The sequence below is a fragment of the Bos javanicus genome, chromosome 11, assembly GCF_032452875.1.
Source record: "Bos javanicus breed banteng chromosome 11, ARS-OSU_banteng_1.0, whole genome shotgun sequence".
Taxonomy (NCBI): Eukaryota; Metazoa; Chordata; class Mammalia; order Artiodactyla; family Bovidae; genus Bos; species Bos javanicus.
Window position 1 is genome coordinate 12406903 of NC_083878.1, and position 22859 is coordinate 12429761.

At 38.7% G+C, this 22859-nt stretch overlaps 1 protein-coding gene across 4 annotated transcripts in view; it reads left to right on the forward strand.

Annotated features, from left to right (window-relative positions):
• EXOC6B (exocyst complex component 6B) overlaps positions 1 to 22859 on the forward strand; it is a 765919-nt gene that overhangs the window by 627337 nt on the left and 115723 nt on the right. Inside the window, exon 21 of one of the 4 annotated variants that reach the window (XR_009739314.1) lies at positions 10061 to 22524. The exons of the other annotated variants lie outside the window; for them this stretch is intronic. The gene's annotated coding sequence lies outside the window, so the exon portion shown is untranslated. The remainder of the gene's footprint in view (positions 1 to 10060; positions 22525 to 22859) is intronic. 4 annotated transcript variants of the gene reach the window in all.

The window sequence follows — 22859 nt, forward strand, 5'->3', positions numbered from 1 at the left end:
GCGAAGGTTATCCAGATTGTGAAACGATGTTGGGAAGGTTCGGGTACAGGTCAGTGCAGTGCTGAGGAAAGCACCCAGGTATCCTTGACAGGTACCTGGGCTAAATACCCGACTCTTCCACCCTGGGCAGTTTAACTTGTGCCAGCAATCCCATGGATTTTCTGAATGAATTACCGTAATTGGATTTAATTCAGGAGGGGGATGTTTCCTGTACACACCAAACAAGCTGCATACTGGATTCTTTTGCCCCTGTGACAGGGAAAAGAAACCCAACAGGAAATACATCTTTGCAAATTAAAAAAGTTGATGAGCTAAGTCCTTCAATATTGGGCACTTGTCCAAAGTGAACTCCTAGTGACCCCCTGGCACCTTGGCTCACCTCACCACACTTCACAGCCAGAAGCATACCAGGTGGATTCCCGCTCTTCCCTCCCTGATAAGGCAGCAGGACCTTGCCACACCCACACTTACATCCAGTCGCCTTCCCAGCTTCCGCTGACCCCAGGTCTGATGGAAATCCAGGGTGATAATGCTATTGAGGTACAGGCCATAAACCATATCAGTATGTACGTAAGTGGAGGGAGGGGAAATGGGGAGGAAAAAGCAAAAAAGGCCAAATGGAGAGTTCAGCGTCACCTCTGGGTGACCTTGGCAGCATGTAGAGTAGAAGGGAAATTGCCAGGAACTCGCAGTCTTTTGTGGAGCATTGTTTTGACTTGGCTTTGCTACAGAGCAACTTTGGGGGACTGGGGCAAAAAATAGGTCATTGTGAACTGCAGGTGCGGTTTTGATCTTGAACTATAATCTGAACTGTATATGTGCAAACCCAGAAGTATTTATTGAGATGAAAATGAAGCTTTCCCTCATAGATAATACAGACCACTTTACATTATAATGGCACCAACAACATAACTGGGTTTTTCTTTCCCCAAAATGGAAGGATAGAGTAGCCAGCTCTCCTTCCTTCCCCCTGCCCCTCTCCTTCTCTTTTTTCTCTCTCCCTCCCTTTCTCCCTCAATCTCTCCCTCTCCTTCTCTTTTCTTCTCTCACGCCCTCCCTCCTTCACTTCCTCCTTTAATAGACTGTGCTTCTCTATTATGAAAAGCCTCATTTGACAAACCAACCTATGAATCTGAAGGTATCCTCGTCAGGAGATACTGATTAATGTAGGCAGATGCACTCAAAGACTCAGTGACAGGCAAGATATTCAAAGGGCTGGGACTTTAACTGTCGCTCCCAAATAGTCAGCACTTACATGATCTTTGCCTACTTAATTTAAACTCTTGAGAGTATGCAGGCCAGTGTGCAGAAAAAACATATCCCAGCAAATGAAAGAGAGTTTTAAAACCCTTACTCTTGGCCTCAATCATGTCATTTAATCCCTCCCACCATATGTTTGCTCGTTTTCTAAACCTAATAGGAAACATGTCAAAGCACCTGGCTGCTAAAGTGATAGGCACTGTCTTTGGACTAAGAGGAAAATCCGGAGAGTATTGCCTGAGCAATTTTGTTCTTGAGAACTATTAAACACGTTGCTGGGGTTGCTGATTTCTTCCCTCCAAAGTACTCTGTACATACAAAGAAGATTAAGAGAGCAGAGGTTTAAATTGCAGCAAGAAATATTTAGATTAGTCTAGAAATGCCCTGCCACAGATTTGTGTGGGAAAGGTGTCTTTGGTGGTGGTGGTTTAGTTGCTGAGTCGTGTCCAACTGCTTTACAACGCCATGGACTATAGCTGGCCAGGCTTCTCTGTCCATGGGATTTTTCAGGTACTGGAGTGGGTTGCCATTCCCTTCTCCAGGAGATCTTCCCGACCCAGGAATAGAACCTGAGGCTCTTGCAGTGCAGGTGGCACCATTCTTTACGCTGACCCACCAAGTTAGGTGAGGCCTGATACCAAGAAGGCCAGTTTTATTCATTTTCTGATCACTGTGACTTTTGAAGATTAATAACTTAAAGGAAAATAGGTATCTGCTACTGACATTTTTGGGGTAAAGTTGGATTCATTGACTGAAAATGTTGAGAAACATAAGCAGCTAAGAAAAGTGGTTTCATTATGTTTTCAACAATGACTTGTGATGTAATCTGGATAATGTGGGTGGGAAGGTGGAAAAGGAAGGATAGGTAGTCAGATGGACTCCACTGGAGGTTTCTTCAAACTTTGTGATTTAATATGTTTGAACAGCTCAAAGTTTTTTGTTCTTTTTTTCTGAACCTTTATTGATATTTGGAGGAAAGAGATGTAAACTATTATCTCCTTTCAGGAGCGAGACAAGATTGGGGTAGACAAATATGTTAGGACACTGTGTTGGCCTTCATTTGGGATTCCTCTCCTGTGATTCAGGGTGGGGTCCCCTAAACACTAGGCTGCTTAGACAGAGTACGAGCCACCATCCCCTTCCAGTGCCCCAGAATTTCGTCCACCCAGGAGACCCAGCTGCTGCCAGCAGGAAGTATCACACTTCTGTGATCTCTGGAATCCAGGTTCCCAGAGGGAGCAGTGATCTGGAGCTGCTACCAGCTACACCTCTGTTATCCTAGAAACCTTAAATTCCCAGACCGGGATACTGCTAAACTATTCATAGAACAGTGACTCTCAGTGATGATGGGAGGGGCACTGGGGTTAGGGGCACATCTAGAAGGCTTCCTGACCCCAGTCATCACCTCACATCCTACTCACCTCTTCATAGTCTTCCGCTATTATGATGGAAACTCCTCATATTCATCATGTATGTAGAATTAATAAAAGAATGGTTAACCTTTAAAAGTCCATGTGTAACAATAAATGCTTCCTCATCCGTTTCATTTTCACTAACCATTCTTTGAATATTTCCTATGTGCTAGACAAAGTGGTATATTTATACATTAGCTCAGGAAATTTTCCAAAAATTATGTGAGATGGGCTTCCCTGGTGGCTTAGATGGTAAAGAATCTGCCTGCAATGCATGAGACCTGGGTTCAATCCCTGGGTGGGGAAGATCCCCTGGAGAAAGGAATGGCAACCTACTCCAATATTGTTGCCTGGAAAGTTCTGTGGACAGAGGAGCATCGCAGGCTGTTACAGTCCATGGGGTCGCAGAGTCATACACAACTGAATGACTAACACTTTCTTTCTTCACTTTCTATGTGAGATAAGAATTATTATTTCCATTTTATACATGAGGAAATGGAAGCTTAAAGAGGTTAAGCAGCATAGCTAAAGTCATACTTAGTGGCTGAATCAGGAGTTAGGCCCAGATCTGTGTGATGTCAAAGCTTCTTAATTGTTACACTATTCTGCTTCCTCTTGCCAGTGTCCTTGCCTAGAACCAGTATTGCTGAATGGCTGGCTCATGTCTATAGTAGCAATTGTTCACTCAGATAGCCATGAACTCTCTCCTTTAAGTTTCAGACGAAACATTAAACAGTGCTAAGTCTTTACGTATGTTTGGAATTCCTAACATCCCATACATACGTTTTTCCATGCCAGTCAAGTGATTGGCCCCTTTGAGGTCTAATTTTCTTAAGAAGTTTAAATAGAACAAATACTATATTCCTACTACCTAGACTTGAAAATTAACATTTTTGTCTGATGTTTCATCTTTTTATTTTAAAACTCATACATTGTCAAGAAATAAACAAAGAAAGGAAAAATAGTTAAATGAAAATAAATAAAAGAAGCAAAACAGTATAACGTAGATAACATCCTAGGCCAGCCCATTCCTGCCATGAGTTTGCCATTTATCTTTTCAGTTTTTAAAAATATTTTAAAGCCATTTATGAGTATCTATGTAATGTAATGTATATGTAATGTTGCTTTGTGGGCTTTCTAGGTTTATGTATGTAGATCATGCTATGTATCATTCTGTTACATTATTTTTCGGGCTCAATAGGTAAAGAATCCGCCTGCAATGTGGGAGACCTGGGTTCAATCCCTGGGTTGGGAAGATCCCCTGGAGAAGGGAAGGACTACCCACTCCAGTATTCTGGCCTAGAGAATTCCATTTTAGTAGTATTTTCAGAATTTCTTCATCCTTATAGTGAGATCCAATTCATTCCTTTTATCTGTAACATAGTTCTCCATTGATTCCTCTGCCTCTTTTTATTTTCCATTCTGCTATTGATGAACATTTCAGTTGTTTCTGTTTTATTATTTTGTTTCCAAATTGCATTTCATGGAACATTCTTCATTGCTTCCTTGTGCATACATATGTGTGTTTCTTGAAAGTTTATTCCTAAAAGCATACCTACAGGTAAAATGACTGGCTCATTAAGTTGTCTAGCCTTTTTTTAAAGCTATTTATTTTATATTGGGATATAGCCAATTAGTAATGTTGTGATAGTTTCAGGTGAAGAGCTAAGGGACTCAGCCATACATGTACAAGTATCCATGAGTTGGATATATATGTATTCTTGAGAATATACATGTATTCTTGAGTTGTCTTGTCTTGATGCACATGAGATTTTTATATGTTGAGATAAATCCAAGTGAAACCATCAGTGTGTGTTTGCAGTAAGAGAAGAAAGGTAGGGATAGTGTCATTGTAGAGTATAGAAATGAGAGACTGGCTCTCAGGGCTGTCAGTAGCATTGTTCCCCTTCAACAGACAGAATGTCAGTCTTCAGCTCTACTGGCAGGAGAGATCACTGTAGTTCAGTTGACTATATATGTCATCTTCTCTTTATTGGAATGTTTCCCCTTTTTGATACACTCTGGGATAGGCCCATTCCTTAATTCAGAAAAAGGAAATAAAATGTTTTATGCTCAAAATTCAAACATCAGCCAGCTCTGTGGTATTCTAAGCAAACTGCTTTCAGGATCTTCATAATATCCCAACTGTCTGTCAGAATGCTTTACTGTGGTGCCTGCAGCAGAACCTGAAAGAAAGAATTTCTCTTTGCAGGAGTGGCTGAGAACGGCAGGACTGTGCATTGTCTGGATGTTCTGCTGTACTTATTAAGTATTTATTTACTTTATTTAGTGGCAAAAGCTGTGACTCTATCTTCTTCTAGCTCATTTTCCAGTGTAACAGGATAAGACCACTCCTGCCATTATGATTTACCATGCAGTAAACAATGAGGGCTTTTGGACTGCATTTTACAGAATTGCTTTATTCGGTTCTCCTTCCAACCCCTTTGGGAGACAATTGACAATTGATATTTCTCTTTTGGATTTCTCGGTGAATTCAGCATTCCTAGATTTGGTTTCTGTTTGTTATTGTCTTGTAAAATCCATCACTTTGGGGGTAAGAATGGCCTATGTCCAGCCTAACAGCTTTTTGCTTACTAGTCTACCCAGTGACAGGAGGGAAAGCGCAACGTGGCTTACCCTGGCCCTGTCTCAGTTGTGCTTTTCGTATCTACTTCAAACATAGCAGTGCCCGTCTCCCAGACAAACGACAGTTGGGTGTCACCTTTGACCATGGAGCGTAGTCCTGTCCCAGGAGTTCATCTACAGTCATGGAAAGTTCAGGTATCTCAGAGTCAAAATTCTACAGAATTAATCGGCTCATCCTAGTCTCTCTGTCCTCAGTCATGCCCTACTCCGCAACCCCATGGACTGTAGCCTGGGGCTCCTTTCTCCATAGAATTCCAGGCAAGAATACTGGAGTGGGTAGCCATTCCCTTCTCCAGGGGATCTTCCCAACCCAGGGACTGAACCCAGGTCCATTGCATTTCAGGAGGATTCTTTACCATCTGAGCCACAGAAACCCCATCCTAGGGGCCAGTTAATTTCACAGGGCATGTTTATTACGCTGATAGAAGAGGAGTTTCTGGATCTTTTGTGTTTTGAGGCTTTCATGTAATTTTCAATCTGATGTCAAATGTAAATTGATCCCAATTTTAAATTATCCCCCAACTTTGGATCTTGCTTTCAGAGGAAAAGATTGAGTATAGGTGCGTTTTTATTTTATGCATCCATTTTTTCCATGTATCAGCATAGCTTCTTTGTTATCTGCATATTTGTCTTTTTAACATTAGTTGCTGAGTTCCTTTAAGGCAGGCCTCATTCTTTTTTATGTGTGTGAATTTCAGTTCTCAATGCCTTTTGTCTTGTTGATTTGCAGTAAGTAGATATTGAATTAATTCCATATGTATTTTCAGGGGTGAATTTGGAACTTATGGGGGGTAGGAAAGATACAAAGAAAGCACATAAGCCAAAACCCAACCATTGTGCAACAGAATGCTATTTTGCCCAAAGCTCTCAAACTCAATTTTAACTACTAGCCCAGAAGTAATATATACATCACTCCATTCTGCATCTTTGCTCTATATATTTTATATTCAAAATTCTGATTAAAAGGTGAGTATAGTTGAGCTTTATCCGCTACCACTCAGGCTGATATTTAATTGTCTTAAATTTATAATTTGTCTTTAATGTCAGGGGAGTAAGTATTGGGATTTCAGTTGGGAGGTATAAGAAACCCTTCTGGATTGCACCAAACCTCTTAAACAAAGACCAGGAGGTGCTCACTCGTGCTTTGATCCTTTGCAACTACATCCTTTGAGACCTGTATCCAGAGAGAATACATTTTTGTTTTCCTTCGTGGACAGGAGTAGAGACCCGAATAAGGGAATTAAACTGGCCTGTAAGAAGGAAGTTCTTCATCCTAAGACTCATTGCTTTCCATTCATTCCTTTTGTAATCACAAAAATCCTGTTATCCATGTTGAAGAAACATATTTTTCCTATATTACAGATTATTTTCAACATGATATAAAGAATTCTGACCTGAGAATACAGAGATCCATTTCTTATTTCTGTCTCTATTTCTTTTTGATTAAATGTGAGCAAGTAATCTAACCTTTCTTGTCAATTTTCATTGGAGGCAGTTAGCTATGATAATAAGCCCATACCTAAGGCATTGCGTTTGATTTGGAGTACCACATGTTGAGCAAGACACTGATAAAGTATGTTTAGAAGATAAAATTAATCAGATTATCAAGAGATCTGGAAATCCTGTTTAAAGAAATGTGGATATTTCAACCAAGAAAAGAGAAGGCTTGGGTGATTTATGATACCCAGTTTCAAACATATGAGGACCTCACTTGTTAAGAATTGTGAGTAGACTTACTTCTGTTTTGCTAACTAGAACCCATGGTTGAATGTTAAAAGGAAGCAGATTTCCTCAGTATTAGAGAAAAACTTGTCAACAGTTAGAGAACTCAAACATTTTAACAGACCACATGTCCTGTGAAGCATGCAAACAGAAAACAGATTCATATTTATAAAGGGATATTTTATATTGGGTAGCAAACTCTACTAAATGATTCCCAAGGCCCCTACCAAAGCTAAAAGTCTATGATTCTGTGAGTAGACACACTCAAATTCCTTCCACCCTTCACTTCTATAATCCTAGAGGATCTATACATTTTAACAAACTTTTCTTAAAATCATGAGAAAAATAGATAAAGCATGTTATTTCGTTACTTTAGAATCTGGCAGAATTTCGAAGTCTGATATGATCACAAGTTCCCTGGAGGGGGTGCTCCAAGCTTGTTCTTCCTCTGCTGGTTCTCCCTCCCTCCAAGCACATCTGCCACGTTTTTTTTTTTTTTTTCTTCTTCTTCTTCTTCTTAGTGATTTTTGTATTTCTTTGAATCTTTACAGGTGGTAGCAATTTTGGCTCATCTGACTTGATGGTATGAAATTCTAAATAGTTGGGGGTCATTTGGAGTGATTACTTTTTTCTTTGTATTCTGGGAGCCTGGGGGAGTGTGTGGAGCTGCTTAGTTTATAGTCCTTGTCAACATAAACTCTGTATTCATCTTCCCATCTCTGAAGAACAGACAGAGGAGGTTCATGATATCACAGATGTCCTGCAGCAGACACATACAGAGTCAACAGAATTACAATAGTCTCTAAACTGGACAAATTTTGTAACTTACTTTTTTAAGTCAGTGCTTCAGGCGGCAGGGGGGATATCTGTATATTATCACCAGATAGAAAATAAGACCTCAGTTTTGATGGACAGTGTCTCTAATAGGAAATTTGTCAGTATATGCTCTTGCATGTGGGAATATCTTCACCTCACCATCCCCCCAAGGATTAAGTTACTGAGAATTGCAGCTATTACAATGAAATTGCCAAGATCTTCTCTGTTCTCTTATCAAATTATCTGGATGACTGGGTTTTGTTTTGTTTTGTTTTTTTTCCTTACTTCCCATACTCCTCTTTCTGAATTCTGCTGGAGCCCACATTTTATATGAGATTCTTCCCCATTACACTTTCCGGGTGTTTGAAATCCTGTCTAGATTGTTGGCCATGGGGCAGGGAAAGAGAATCTTTGAACTTGATCTGTGTGGCAGCATATTTTAAAACAATCTCTTCCAACTTCACAGAGATTGTGCTTGTGACTCTCTGCTCATAATTGTTTCTTCACATAATCAAAACTGGATATAACTTCTGTTATCCTACAGACTTGTTTCAAAGCAAATTTTCAAAAGTAGATTGCCATTCTTTCATAATGTCCCAGTCAGCCTCAACTAACCCTGTGATATTGATGAAAGCCTAACCGTCTTCATGGGCCACAGCATTCCCCTTGGATATGCCCACACAGTTCAGTTTTCCTTCATACATCTAACTTTTCTTTAAAGCATAATTAAAGATCGTTGTAGTTGTTTAGTAGCTAAGTCATGTCCAACTCTTCTACGACCCCATGGACTATAGCCCTCTAGGCCCCTCTGTCTTTTCCTAGACAAGAGTACTGGAGTGGGTTGCCATTTCCTTCTCCAGGAGATCTTCTCAATCCAGGGACTGATCCCTGTCTCCTGCATTGGCAGGGAGATTCTTTTCCACTGAGCCACCAGGGGAGCCCTTAATTAAAGAGACTGCTTTACTATTATCTATAAACTTCATTAGCTATATACTTAAGGGGGAGCTCAACCACTGCTACTCCTCTAAGACAAAGGAATCCAGAATGCCATGCTGGGATGACACTGCTGCTGCACTAGACACTATAATAAAAATGTAAATTATAAAGTTTAGGGGATGAGTATATAGTTGTTTATTGTTAAATTGTTTCAACTTTACAGTATGTTTGAAAATTTTTATAAAATGTTAGTGAGAATAGTCGAGAAGCATTAATAACCACAATGACAAGAAAAGCCAAGCTTAAAGTTTTCAGTGGAGTAATTACTGTCTCAATCTGTATGTGTTAGAGCCTTCTAATACTGTTATTGTTATTATTTTTTATTATTGTTATTATTATATTCACTCATACACTTATTCAGCAAGCATTCATAGAGTACTCACAAGTTCTGGTCTTAATGCTGGTAACAACAGGATAAAAGAAAGATAAACCCTGCCCTTAAAGAGCTCACAGTCTAATAGGGTAGAGGAGCTAAGAGATGCTTCCATGCTGTTCTGGTAGCTCAGACCTAAAGAATCCACATGCAAGCAGGAGACCCAGGTTCGATCCCTGGGTTGGGAAGATTCTCTGGAGAAAGAAATAACTACCCACCCCAGTATTCATGCCTGAAAAATCCCATGGACAGGGGAGCCTGGTGGGCTACAGTCCATGCGGTTGCAAAGAGTCAGACATGACTGAGTGACTAACACTTTCCATGCTTTTCATACTTAACTTCTCAAAAGAAAAACATCTCTGTTTCCTTGCTTCTTTGTCTTAGTAATCTGAGAATTTAAAAATGAATAATTGAAAGACTGTATAAAATCTAAGCAAATGTAGGATTTTAGTTATAAAGTACTTAAAGACTCTAAAAGTGAAATCTAGTGAGTGAACCATCCTCCTCCTGAAAATCCCAGGATAGAAGTTCCCAGAGGGTGTAGGATATAACACAGAACCGTGGGAAGAGTCCCAGTTGCCTGAATGAGATATTTGTGTGCCCCTTTAACTTTAACTCTTCAAAGAGTCTTTAAAGAGACTGGTGTTGTAGAAATTAGAATGCTATCCAGGATGATGTGATTCCTCTCCATCAGCCTCATACTGCCCTGTGACTGTAGATTGTGAAGACTAGCCCAGCCCTGGGAAATGGGGTAGTTGGAACAAACAGAAAAAATAACTCCTGCTTTGATCTTCCTCAAGATAACCAGGGATCTGTGTTTCATTGATCTTTCTAGGTTGTCCAAATTCTGCAAAATTCACAAATCCTGTCTCCATAAGGATCTTCTGCGGCTGACAGACATGTAATTCAGGCTCTATGTGTTGACAAGCCTTGTTAACACATGGTATTCAGCAAATAGTAAACATCAGAAAAATACTTTTCCTTCTGTGTTGACTTCATGACCAGAGAGTCATAGTGATTTTTAATTCTGCTAAGATTGTGTTTACTCAGGATCAACGAGTTTTAAAGATTACATTTAGGCTCTAATACACATTAAATTTTTCCACACCTACTATTGCAGTTAGACATTAAATTTAGGAGACAAAATATGGTAAACTTGAGAGCCAAGAAGATAACTCAAGCCTATATTTAAATACAAACAAAAAAAACCGTATATAGTCAAGCTGGGCCTTTTTCTAAGAAGGAGGATGTGTTTTTTTTCTTAAAGCTGTGTGACTTCTGAAAGATGGAAAAGATTTTGTGAATATTATTCTCAGATGTAACAAATCCATGTTGGCAACACTAGCTTGTATGCAGACATTTTGAACGATACCTGTTTCACTTGGCCTGTGTTGTGTCACATATGTGCTTTCCCTTTGTGGAGAGAAAACACTTTACACAATCATCCTGTTCACAGAACACGATGAGATGCGACAGGAAGGAGTCAGCCAGGGACAGTGACTGGTTATGCAGAACAAAGATATTAAGAGTTATTTTAGGCCCAAATCCCATGCCCCTGGAACCTGGAATAAATAGGTTCCAGATACTTGCTTTTACATTCATCCTCTTTATGTTCACAGATATACACAGCCCACGCCCTGCATATATTTAAGTGTTGAAAACTATGGGAATAGGTCTCTAATCCAATACGAAACATAGCATCAAGTGAGATTTGATAACCATCTCACCCTGTGATTCCCAAACTTGGTGATATTTAATCAGCTGGGAATTTTTAAAAGATAGATTTCAGAGCTGCAGTGATTCTGAATTAACAGGTTGGACAGGGGTGGTGTGATAAAGGCTGGGAGTCTATAGTAAGTCTATAGGAAGCTTTTTATGTAAGCTTTCCATGTGATTCACATGACTAGCAAGTTTTGAACTCTCTCTGTATATATATAATATATGTATTATATATATTAATATATGTATATTTATATATAATATAAATTAAGTATGTATATATATATAAAATACTCATCATCCCCACTCTCACTTTTACAAATGAGGCAGCTGATGCCCAGAGAAGTTATGACTTGTCCAGAGTCCCACAGCTAACACCAGAACTAGAACTCCCATCTCCTCACTTTCATTCCACTGCCTTTTCACCCTACCTTGAAGCAACAGTTGCAAAGACAATCTGTTTCATGCTTTTTCTTTAAACTGAAATCACTTAAGTTCTTTAAACTTTAGTTACCTTAGCTGTAAAATGCTGTCTTAGTTGTATAAGTTTCCTGTGGCTACAGTAACAAGTTACCACAAACTTGGTAGCTTGAAATAGCAGAAATTTATTTTTTAACATTTCTGGAGGCAAGAATTCCAAAATCAAATGTAAGAAGGGTCATGCTGTCTCCAAAGCCTAGCAGAAAGAATCTTTCCTTGCTTCTTCCCCTTCTGGTAGTTCCAGGGATTCCTTAGCTGTGGTTTGCGTAACTCCAGTTTTGGCCTCTATGTTAAATGACTTCTCTTCTTCTCCCCACGTCTTCTCCTCTTTTGTCTCTCAGAGGATATTTGCCATTAGATTTAAGGCTTATCTGTTTAATCCAGAAATAATGTTTTCTTAAGACCCTTAACCAAGTTACATCTGCAAAGATTATTTTTCCAATTAAGGTCATATACAGAGACACTTGAGATTAGGACCTGGGCATATCTTTTTGGGAATCATCATTTAACCCACTAACTTTTACTTTTTGGCTTTAAACAAATCAAATCTATCCCACATGAAAAACACATTCACCCTGTTCCAACATCTACAAAAGTTCAACCCATTACAACATTTTCTCCAGGTCTGAAATCTCATTTAAATATTATGAGCTCAAGAGTCACACATTTTATCATCTAAATGATCTGTGTCAAGATGTAGGTGAGAATCTAGGTATGATCAATACTACGGTAAAACTCTTCTCTATTTATGACTCTATGAACCTAGAAAATAAGTTATCTGTTTCCAAAATTACTGTGATGTTTCAGGCACATGATAGACATTTTCATTCCACAAGGATAAAATGAGAGAATAAAGGGGTTACTAATCCCAGAAACTTTGGAATACAGTAAGTAAAATTCCATTAGATTTCGGGGATTGGGACTTGCTCTGTGGCTCTTAGCACTGCCCTCTGGGCCTCTGACTCCAACCTCCACATCTGTGGCATCTCTATCAGCTTTTGCTTCTGCATCTGAGTCTGTCCTGGAAGTCATTCTTTCCTTTCCTTGAATGGCAGCACATGTTTGCAGTTGGGTAGCTCTATCAGCACATTTCCTGCTTGTAGAATTATGGAAGTGCAACAATCTTTCTTCACTTCCTCCTGTCTTAATCTCCTTCAGTTCAACCTGACAATGCTTCTGCTGATGCCCTATTCCTAAATAGTGTAGAAAAGATTCCTGTGTATGTCACAGGAAGCCTGATTTTTTGACAGTGTAATAATGTGTGGATTGTTCTTGTTGTTCAGTCACTAAGTTGTATCTTACTGTTTGTGACCCCATGGACTGAAGCACAGCAGTCTTCCCTGTCCTTCACTGTCTCCCGGAGTTTGCTCAAACTCATGTCTATTGAGTTGGTGAAGCCATCCAACCATCTCATCCTCTGTTGCCCCCTTCTCCTCCTGCCCTCAATCTCTATAGTCTTTCCCAGCATCAGGGTCTTTTCCAATGAGTCTGCTGTGTGTATCAGGTGGCCAAAGTTATTGGAGCCTCAGCTTCAGCATCAGTCCTTCCAATGAATATTCAGGGTTGCTTTCCTTTAGGATTGACTGGTTTGATCTCCTCACCGTCCAACTGACTCAAGAGTCTTCTCCAGCACCACAGTTCAAAAGCATTATTTCTTCAGTGCTCAGCCTTCTTTATGGTCCAGCTCTCACATCTGTACATGACTACTGGAAAAACCATAGCTTTGACTCTACAGACCTTTGTCTTTCAAGAAGCAAGCATCTTTTAATTTCATGGTTGTAGTCACTGTCTGTAGTGATTTTGAAGCCCAAGAAAATAAAATCTGTCACTGCTTCCACTTTTTCCCATCTATTTTCCTTGAAGTGATGGGACCGGATGCCGTGATTTAAGTTTTTTGAATGTTGAGTTTAAAGCTAGCTTTTTCACTGTCTTCTTTCACCCTCATCAAGAGGCTCTTTAGTTCTTCTTCACTTTCTGCCATTAGAGTGGTGTCACCTGCATATCTGAGGTTGCTGATATTTCTCCCAACAATCTTGATTCCAGCTTGAGTTTCATCCAGCCCAGCATTTTACATGATGTATCCTGCATATAAGTTAAATAAGGGTGACAATATACAGCCTTGACGTTCTCCTTTCCTGATTTTGAACCAGGTGTTCCATGTCTGGTTCTAACTGTTGCTTCTTGTCCTGCATACAGATTTCTCATGAGGCAGGTAAGATGGTCTGGTATTCCCATGTCCTTAAAATTTTTCCACAGTTTCTTGTGATCCACACAGTCAATAGCTTTAACTGAGTCAAGGAAGCAGAAGTAGATGTGTTTTTTTGGAATTCCCTAGCTTTATCTCGGAGAAGGCAATGGTACCCCACTCCAGTGTTCTTGCCTGGAGAATCCCAGGGACGGGGAAGCCTGGTGGGCTGCCGTCTATGGGGTCGCACAGAGTTGGACACGACTGAAGCAACTTAGCAGCAGCGGCAGCTTTATCTATGATCCTGTAGATATTGGCAATTTGATCTCTGGTTTCTCTGCCCTTTCTAAATCTAGCTTGTACATCTGGAACTTCTTGGTTCACATACTGTTGAAGCCTAGCTTGAAGGATTATGAGCATTACCTCACTAGCATGTGAAATGAGTGCAATTGTACAATAGTTTGAACATTCTTTGGCATTGCCTTTTTTTGGGATTGGAATGAAAGCTTACCTTTTCCAGTCCTGTGACCGCTGCTGAATTTTCCAAATTTACTGGCATATTGAGTGCAGCACTTTAACAGCATCACCTTTTAGATTTTGAAATAGCTCAGCTGGAATTCCATCACCTCCACTAGCCTTGTTCGTAGCAATGCTTCCTAAGGCCAACTTGACTTCACACTCCAGGTGAGTCTGGCTCTAGGTGAGTGACCCCATCAAAGTGGTTACCAGGTCATTAAGACTTTGCTGTAGAGTTCTTCTGTGTGCTGTTGTCACCTCTCGATCTTTTATGCTCTTGCTAAGTGAAGTGACTCAGTTGTGACCAACTCTGTGACCCCATGGACTGTAGCCTGCCAGGGTCCTCCATCCATGGGATTTTCCAGGCAAGAGTACTGGAGTGGGCTGCCGTTTCCTTCTCCAGGGTATCTTCCCAACCCAGGGATTGAACCCAGGTCTCCCACATTGCAGGCAGATTGTTTATTGTCTGAGCCACCGGGGAATCTTATGCTTCTGTTAGGTGCTTGCCATTTCTGTCCTTTATTATGCCCATGCCAAAGAATAAGATATGTGTTTTTTTTCTGTGCCATTAACATAGTTATTTATTTAAACTCTTGTTTATTTAAACTTAGTTAAATTTTATTTATTTGTTTATATAGCATTATTTGTGTAAACTAGAAATGATTATAAGAAGCAAATAAAACCATTGGCTAATAGTTCACCCATTTACATTTATCTGTATATTCAGCAGGTGTTTATTGAGTACCTTTTCTGTGCTAGGCAGGGATATAATACTGAACCAGACAGAGTAAGTCCCCAGTCTGTTTATAAGCTGATGGAAACAGACAAACAAATGACCATACAAATAAACAATAAATTATCAGGTGGTAGTGATTAGTTTTATGGTAAAATAAACCCATATGCATTTGACTTTTGATGCTGGTGTAAGAGATATCCATTTGGAAAAATTTTACAAATCAGTTATAAAATTAAAGAACCCTATATACTTTTTTGTCCACCATACAAAAAATGTCTCTCCTAGAAATCAGTACCAGGAAAATATTTGACTATTCAGATGAATTCTATTGAAACTAGAAATTTTGTGTGTTTTTCTTTTTGTTTGGCAGCTTGGAAGCCAGTGAAACTGTTTAGCACTCCATTACAGTGATAAATTTACCCAGATTCCCAGTTCATCTTTCTTACTTTCATTTCTATTTTTTCATTTTCTAAAATCCAACTCTTTTCTATTTGTGTATATTTAAAATTTTTATTGTATTTTTATTACTTCTGTTATTCTATTATTTATAGCATTTTTACTATATACATATATTCATAATGTTTTACTATTTCTACTATTAATTTTCTTATTTCCACTTTTTCTTATTTTCAGTTACTTTTTAAATCATCGTATTTTTTACTCTTTATATCAATTAATCAATCAATACTTTGACCACCTGATGTGAAGAACCAACTCACTGGAAAAGACTGTGATGCTGGGAAAGATTGAAGGCAAAAGGAAAATAGGAAGGCAGAGGATGAGATGATTAAATAGCATCACTGACTCAGTGCACATGAGTTTGAGCAAACTCCAAGAGACAGTAGAGGATATAAGAGACTGGGGTGCTGTAGTCAATGGGGTCAGAAAGAGTTGGACACAACTTAGTGACTGAATGACATATGTTTTAATGTTATAGGCAAACATGTCATTTTTGGTAGTAAATAAGGTATGAATAATAATTTAACGAACTCTTAAGACACACCACTTTCTCATTTTTTCTACAAATACCCTTATATGAACAAACACTACATATGGCACTGGTATAAATTGGGCGAACTTTAAGCTAAAATGCCTCTGCTTGCAAAGGGCTTAAAATTCAACAAATCCAGATATAACTGTTATTTCTTAAGTGTCTGTAAGTGCTGTTTACAATAAAATGATGACTTATCACACCTATATCCTACCTTCAAAGATGGTCAGTCTGGTTGGTAAAAAAGAACAGAAATCTAAGATTAATGTTAACTGAATATGTAGTACCTATATCTGTCATGGGATATAGAATTATAATAATAAAAATGTTCTAACCTATTTTTAGATGTTGTCATTGTTTTTGTGTTATCTAAGTAATTCAGAGTGTGGAAGAGAGGGTCAAGTAATGTGGAGATGCCTCCAGAAGGATTAGAGAACAGGCCAGTGTCCCAAGGCCACTGGCAAACATAGGCACCAATAGACTCACTGTCTGATTAGATTGTATATTGTTGTAGAATCTTTAGTGAAAGGCTCTTCAGGACAAATTAGCCTGTCTTGCATTCTCTAGGCCTCCTCTCCCTATACCATTAAAAAGATAGATAACAACCTTTTTAAATCCCCAAAATTCTTTATTTTATTTTTTTTTAATTTTTTTAATTATTATTTTACTTTACAATATTGTACCAAGATTCTTAAGAAAGAGATTGAAATTTAGATTCACAACATTTTAATATGCTTTCCAAACTTTTTTCATAAATTGAGTCAAAACAAATTACTGACCAAAAGTATGAACTTTGAGAAAACTACTAACCGTACTTCCCCTGTCCCCCACAAAAAGAGTCTCATCTATGAGCCAGTCATCATGTTCTGACAAATTCACAAATTTCCCATATTTGCCTTCCAACACAGCTGTAGAAAAGGAGATGGGAGTTTACATGAGTAGTTACAGTCATAGACTTCAGTCTGCCAAAAAGTGTCTCAATTTCGTAGCAGATATGAGAGGGAGGACTTTGACATCTGGATGGAGCTGGAAAGGCCAGAGGCACATCATCAGGTCAGCACAGTATATTATCCTTGGGAAACCCTGGGAGAAGAGCTCGAGGAAGACTAGAAACTTTTAAAAGGCCCTAAGCAAACAAACACTGCTTCCCTGGTGGCTCAGAGGTTAAAGCATCTGCCTGGAATGCAGGAGACCCGGGTTCGATTCCTGGGACTGGAAGATCCCCTGGAGAAGGAAAATGGCAACGCACTCCAATACTCTTGCCTGGAGAATCTCATGGAGGGAGGAGCCTGGTAGGCTACAGTCCATGGGGTTGCAAAGAGTTGGACACGACTAAGAGACTTCACTTTAAGCAAACAAAGGAGTTCCCTGGTGGCTCAAGTGGTAAAGAATCTGCCTGCAACACATGAGACCTGGGTTCAGTCCCTAGGTTGGGAAAATTTCCCTTGGAAAAGGGAATGGCTACCCACCCCAGTATTCTTGCCTGGAGAATCCCCATGGACAGAGGAGCCTGGTGGGCTACAGTCCGTGGGGTCGCAAAGAGTCAGACACAACTAAGCGCAGCACATTTTTATTTTTTTTATTTTTTTGCATTGAGTTTATGAGCTGTTTGTATGTTTTGGAAATTAAATCCTTGTCAGTCATTTTCAAATATTTTGTCCCATTTTGTAGACTGCCTTTTCATTTTGTTTATGGTTTCCTTTGCTGTGCAAAACCTTTTAGGTTTGATTAAGTCTCATTTATTTACTTTTGCTTTGGGAGATTGACCTAAGAAAACATTTCTACAATTTCTGTCAGAGAATGCTTTGCCTATGTTCTCTTCTGGGAGTTTTATGGTATCATGTATTATATGTAAGTCTTTAAGCCATTTTGAATTTATTTTTGTGTATGGTGTGAGAGTAGCCTAACGTCATTGGTTTACATGCAACTCTCCAGCTTTGCCAACAACATTTGCTGAAGAGACCATCTTTTCTCCCTTGTATATTCTTGCCTCCTTTACTGCAGGTTAATTGATTGTAGGTGTGTGGGTTTATTTCTGGGCGCTGTATTCTGTTCCACTGACCTGTGTGTCTGTCTTTGTGCCAGTACCACACTGTTTTGATTACTGTAGCTTTGTAGTATTGTCTGAAGTCTGGAAGGGTTATGTCTCCAACTTAGTTTTTTTCCCTCAGGATTGCTTTGGCAGTATTGAGTCTTTTGTGGTTCCATATAAATATTAGGATTATTTGTTCTTGTTCTGTGAAAAATGCCCTGGGTAATTCGATAAGGATCACATTAAATCTGAAGATTGCTTTGGATGCCCTCATTATTCTTGATAATTTTCCTTGACTCTGAAATCCACATTGTCTGAAATCAATAGGTTTTATTCCAACTCTTTGGTTTTAATCTGTCTGTGTCTTTGTATTTAAAGTGAGTTTCTTATGGGTAACATATAATGACATCTATTAAATTTATTTACTCTGTTACTGTTCATCTTTTAATTAATATTTAGATCATTCATTTACATTTTAAATGATTATTGATACAGTTAGAGTAATATCTACCATATCTGTATTCTCTATCATTGCCCTTGTTCTGTGTTTGTTTTTATTTTTATTTTTTGTTATTTTTCTCTGTCTTCTATGGTTATAACTGAATGTTTTAAAGATTTCTTTTTTCTCCTCTTGTATCATATCAATAATAGTACTTTTTTTAGTGGTTGCTGTAGATTTTGAAATATAAATTTACAATGAATCCAAGTCCATTTTCAAACAGTCTCCCTTCATGGGTAGTGCAAGTACATCATACCAAAGTATTCTCAATTTTGTCCTGCTATTTCTTATAACATTGCTGTCAATTTATTTCATTTACCCATAAGGTATATATAATTCCCTAGTATGATGTTGCTATTATTGTTTTGAACAAACTGTTAAATCAATTAAGGTTAAGAAAATGAATTTTGTATTACCTTAGTTTATTGCCACCTCATGTGAAGAGTTGACTCATTGGAAAAGACTCTGATGCTGGGAGGGATTGGGGGCAGGAGGAGAAGGGGACGACAGAGGATGAGATGGCTGGATGGCATCACTGACTCAATGGACGTGAGTCTGAGTGAACTCTGGGAGATGGTGATGGACAGGGAGGCCTGGCGTGCTGCGATTCATGGGGTCGCAAAGAGTCGGACACGACTGAGCAACTGAACTGAACTGAACTGAACCTATTCCATCTCTAATGCACTTTATTTAGAGTTGATTTTCTGATGTATATAAGTTTCTTCTTTTTAAGAACTTCATTTAAAATATCTTGCAAAGAACTGGGTATAGGATTCTAGGTTAGGGGTTTTTTCTTTCAGTGCTTTAAATATTTCATTTCACTGTCTTCTTGCTTGCATGGTCTTCTGAGAGAAGTTTGAAATATTTCTTGTCCATACTCCTCTATAAGTAAAGGCTTTTTTTCTCTTACTTTTTTCAAGATTTTCCCTTTGTCCTTGATTGTTTGCAGTTTCAATATGATATGCGTTAAGTGTGGTTTTAGATATTTATTCTGCAGGTTTTCTCTGAGCTTCTTGTACCTGTGACTTGAGGTCTGTCTATGATTTTGGAAAGTTCTCAATCACTATTACTTCAAGTATTTCTTCTCTTTCTTCTTTCTTTTCCTTCTGCTGTTCCCATTACACTTATGTTATACCTTTTGTAATTGTCCCGCAGTTCTAAGATAGCAATAGTCCCCACTCTCTGAAACTTCACATTACACCATTTGCTTTTACAAAAAACCTATGTTGATACTTCTTTTCACTAACCAAAATAAATCCAAAGGGAATTTTTTGTTTAACAAATAAAAAATCGTTACCATACTAACATTGGTCTTTCACGAAAGTAAAACGGCATGATGTGAACTTTTAGCAAGCATGGGATACTGTCTGCTTTATGCCAGTTTGGCATATAAAAGTTTTCATAGGAATGCTCTGCATTCAGGTCCTGGGAGAGACCTGTATTCTGTTCTTTCCCTTTCTCTTTACATTTCAATTTTGACAGTTCCTATTGACATTTCTCCAAGCTCACTGATTCTTTCCTCAGCATGTCCAATCTAGGGATGAGCACATCAAAGGCATTCTTCATTTCTCCTCCAGAGGGCTTTTGATTTCTAGCATTTCCTTTAGATTTTTTCTTAGAGTTCTTATCTCTCTACTTATGTTACCCATCTGGTTTTGCATGTTGTCTACATTCCTGACTAGAGCCCTTAGCATCCTAATCATAGTAGTTTTATTCCCAGTCTGGTAATTTCAACACTTCTGTCATATATGAGTCTGTTTCTGGTGCTTGTTCTGGCTTTTCAAACTATGTGGTTTGCCTTTCAGTATGTCTTGTAATTTTTTGATTGTAAGCCAAACATGATGCAAAAAAACTGAGGCACTAAGATGTCTTTAGTGTAAGGTTTTATGAATATCTGGATAGGAGTCAGGTTGTATTTACTATTTGTTTAGATCTGTCAGAGGCTAAAATTTTCTCTGATGTCCTTGTTTTTGTCTTCCTTGTCTTTGGATTTCCCTAGAAACTTCTTTAAAAAAAAATAAATAACACCTAAGATATTTTGTTCGTTCAGTTATATTCCTCATTTGTTATGCAAGAGCTCTGTTGTTATGGCCATGAGGTGTGGGGAGAGGGGAAGTGTTCTGTAGTCCTAGTGTTTGGTCTCAGTCTTTCAGTGAGCCTTTGCTCTTGAGATATTACCGTCACAAGCACATCTTATCTCTCCCCACCCACTCTGATGAAATAGGAAGGCTGCAGAGGGCTGGAGTCCAGTATTCTCCTTCCCCCAGGCTGGAAGGAAATACTTGGAACAGTCTGGAGCATTTCCTTTCCCCAGGATTGTTAGGCTCTGATAAAACCCCAGTTAGGTTCTAATAAAATAGTTTTTCTTGAGAGCAGGCCTTGCTGAGAACAGGATGCTCTGGGAGTATTTCAAATTGACTACTGAAAATAGCTACAGGGTTTCTTTTTAGAGTGATGAAAATGTTCTAAAAGTGATTGCAGTGCTTGATGCACAGTTAATGTGACTGTCATAAAGACCATTGAGTTATACACTTTTAAGTGGGTGAATTATATGATATGTGAGTTGTATTTTAGCTAAACTGTTAAAAAAAAATGCTTCCTCAAGTCCAAAAGTGAAAGAAATTTTTGCTTCCTTTTTTCTTTGGCCTTGACTCTCTCCTGTCTCTTCTCCACCCACACTTCAAGTCAGTAGCCTCCAAGGAGCACTCAGTTTACAGCCCCTGCTGCCACAATGTCAAACTCTGTAGAAATATGTTATGCAGAGCAGAAATCAAAAAGTCATAGTATGTGAAGTCCGACAGAAACTGGCAATTGCACAGACACTGAGAGGTCAGGCAGGGGACGAGGGTAAGAAGAAGGACAAGCTGACTCTGGAACATGTTTAAATTCTCTTTGTCCTGTAGCTTGTTTTATATTGTCTGCTAGAGGCTTTACTTCATTTATATTCAAGTTTCAAGTTTACTATGTATTTTGTTCATAATCTACATGTTGATTTCTTTTCATATTTTTATTATGCATATCTGTTGAGTCTTGTGCGCCTGTCATATTGGCCCTCTTTTTCTAGCAAACATGTATGGTTGAAATTTGTATGTGTACATTTTCAGCGTCATGATTGTATTCTCAGAGAGAGGCCTGTATTTGGCCGATGATAAAACTATTGATCAGAAATAAAGGAGACAGCATCTCAGTTATAAGTTGCCTGCCATATAGCACACGTGCTTTCCTAGTTTGGTCTTTGCATTTACTCATCCTAGTGATAGATTTAACTTTGGAAAATAACTTTCCAAAAGTTATTCCAACTGTTAAAGGAATGTAACAGTTTGCATTCCACTACTTAACATAATGCCTGGTCACTCTTAATGCACTCCATAAATATTTATGAATGAATGAATTCATGAATGAACTACCTCGTAGCCTCTACTTAGTACTGATGCTTCCACTCACTTCTTTCTCTGGTGCCTTTTTCTTTTTCAAGCCTACCTTTCTACCTTGAAGTCTCAGGAAATACTGACTCTCTTTAGAGTCTATAGCTGTGTCATCTGTCTGTCCTGCAAGTAGAAAATCATTCTGGAAGAAAAGAAAAACTTGATTACTACTTCTCTGTGTCTAAATATGAGACTAGTCATCTGCTGTTGACAGTGATCAGAGACAGCATTGACTTTGCCAAAGAGCAGTGGAATCACCTGAAATTGTCTGGGAGAAATTGAGACCCTTTGTGGTCTCCTTAATTTTGATGTCACTCTTTGCTTACAATTCTATAATACATCTTTTTGCACCAGATCTGGCTAAATGACAGTTAAGGCAAAAATTACCATGGAAGTAACTGCATCTTTCAAGATTATTCTGCTGAGTCACAGAAATCTCACCACTTTGCCTGTGGAATAGCATCACTGATTGAGTCATCATGGGCCAAACATGTCAAACAGTTCAAAAGACAGCGACAATGCTGGAATGCAGTTTCCAGGGCCTTCTGCAGAACCTAAGAATATTTGAATGTATGGTAGCTGTCTTACAGGAAAGTGTGAGGAAAGTTATATTGTATTTGAAAACCAAATATTTAGTGATTTGAGAAGTCTAAATTCAAGACAGTACTGACAAGTCAGTGCCAGGATCTGATTTACTTCCCTTTGCCCTCAAAATGGTGTATCCAGAAAGTTATTTTCCAAGCTCAGAAAAAACTAGGATTCTGAATATTTCAAATCACTTCATCTCCTCTTCTGGATGGAGTACCCTAGTATTACAGCCCTATTTTCCAACTGCCATGTGCCTGCAAACATAAAACAATACCAGCTATGCTGGTAAGCAAGCAGTGGTACTGAAGAATTAGTTACTTTGATTTGCCAAGAGGTTGCTTGATCTGGTCAGGAGAGAAGCATTCTTAGTTCCCTTTAGGTTCAGTTCAAGAATATGAGGAAAGTAAGTTGGCTATTGTAGATGTTAATTCATATATCCATAGAATGTGAGTAAGAATCCCTT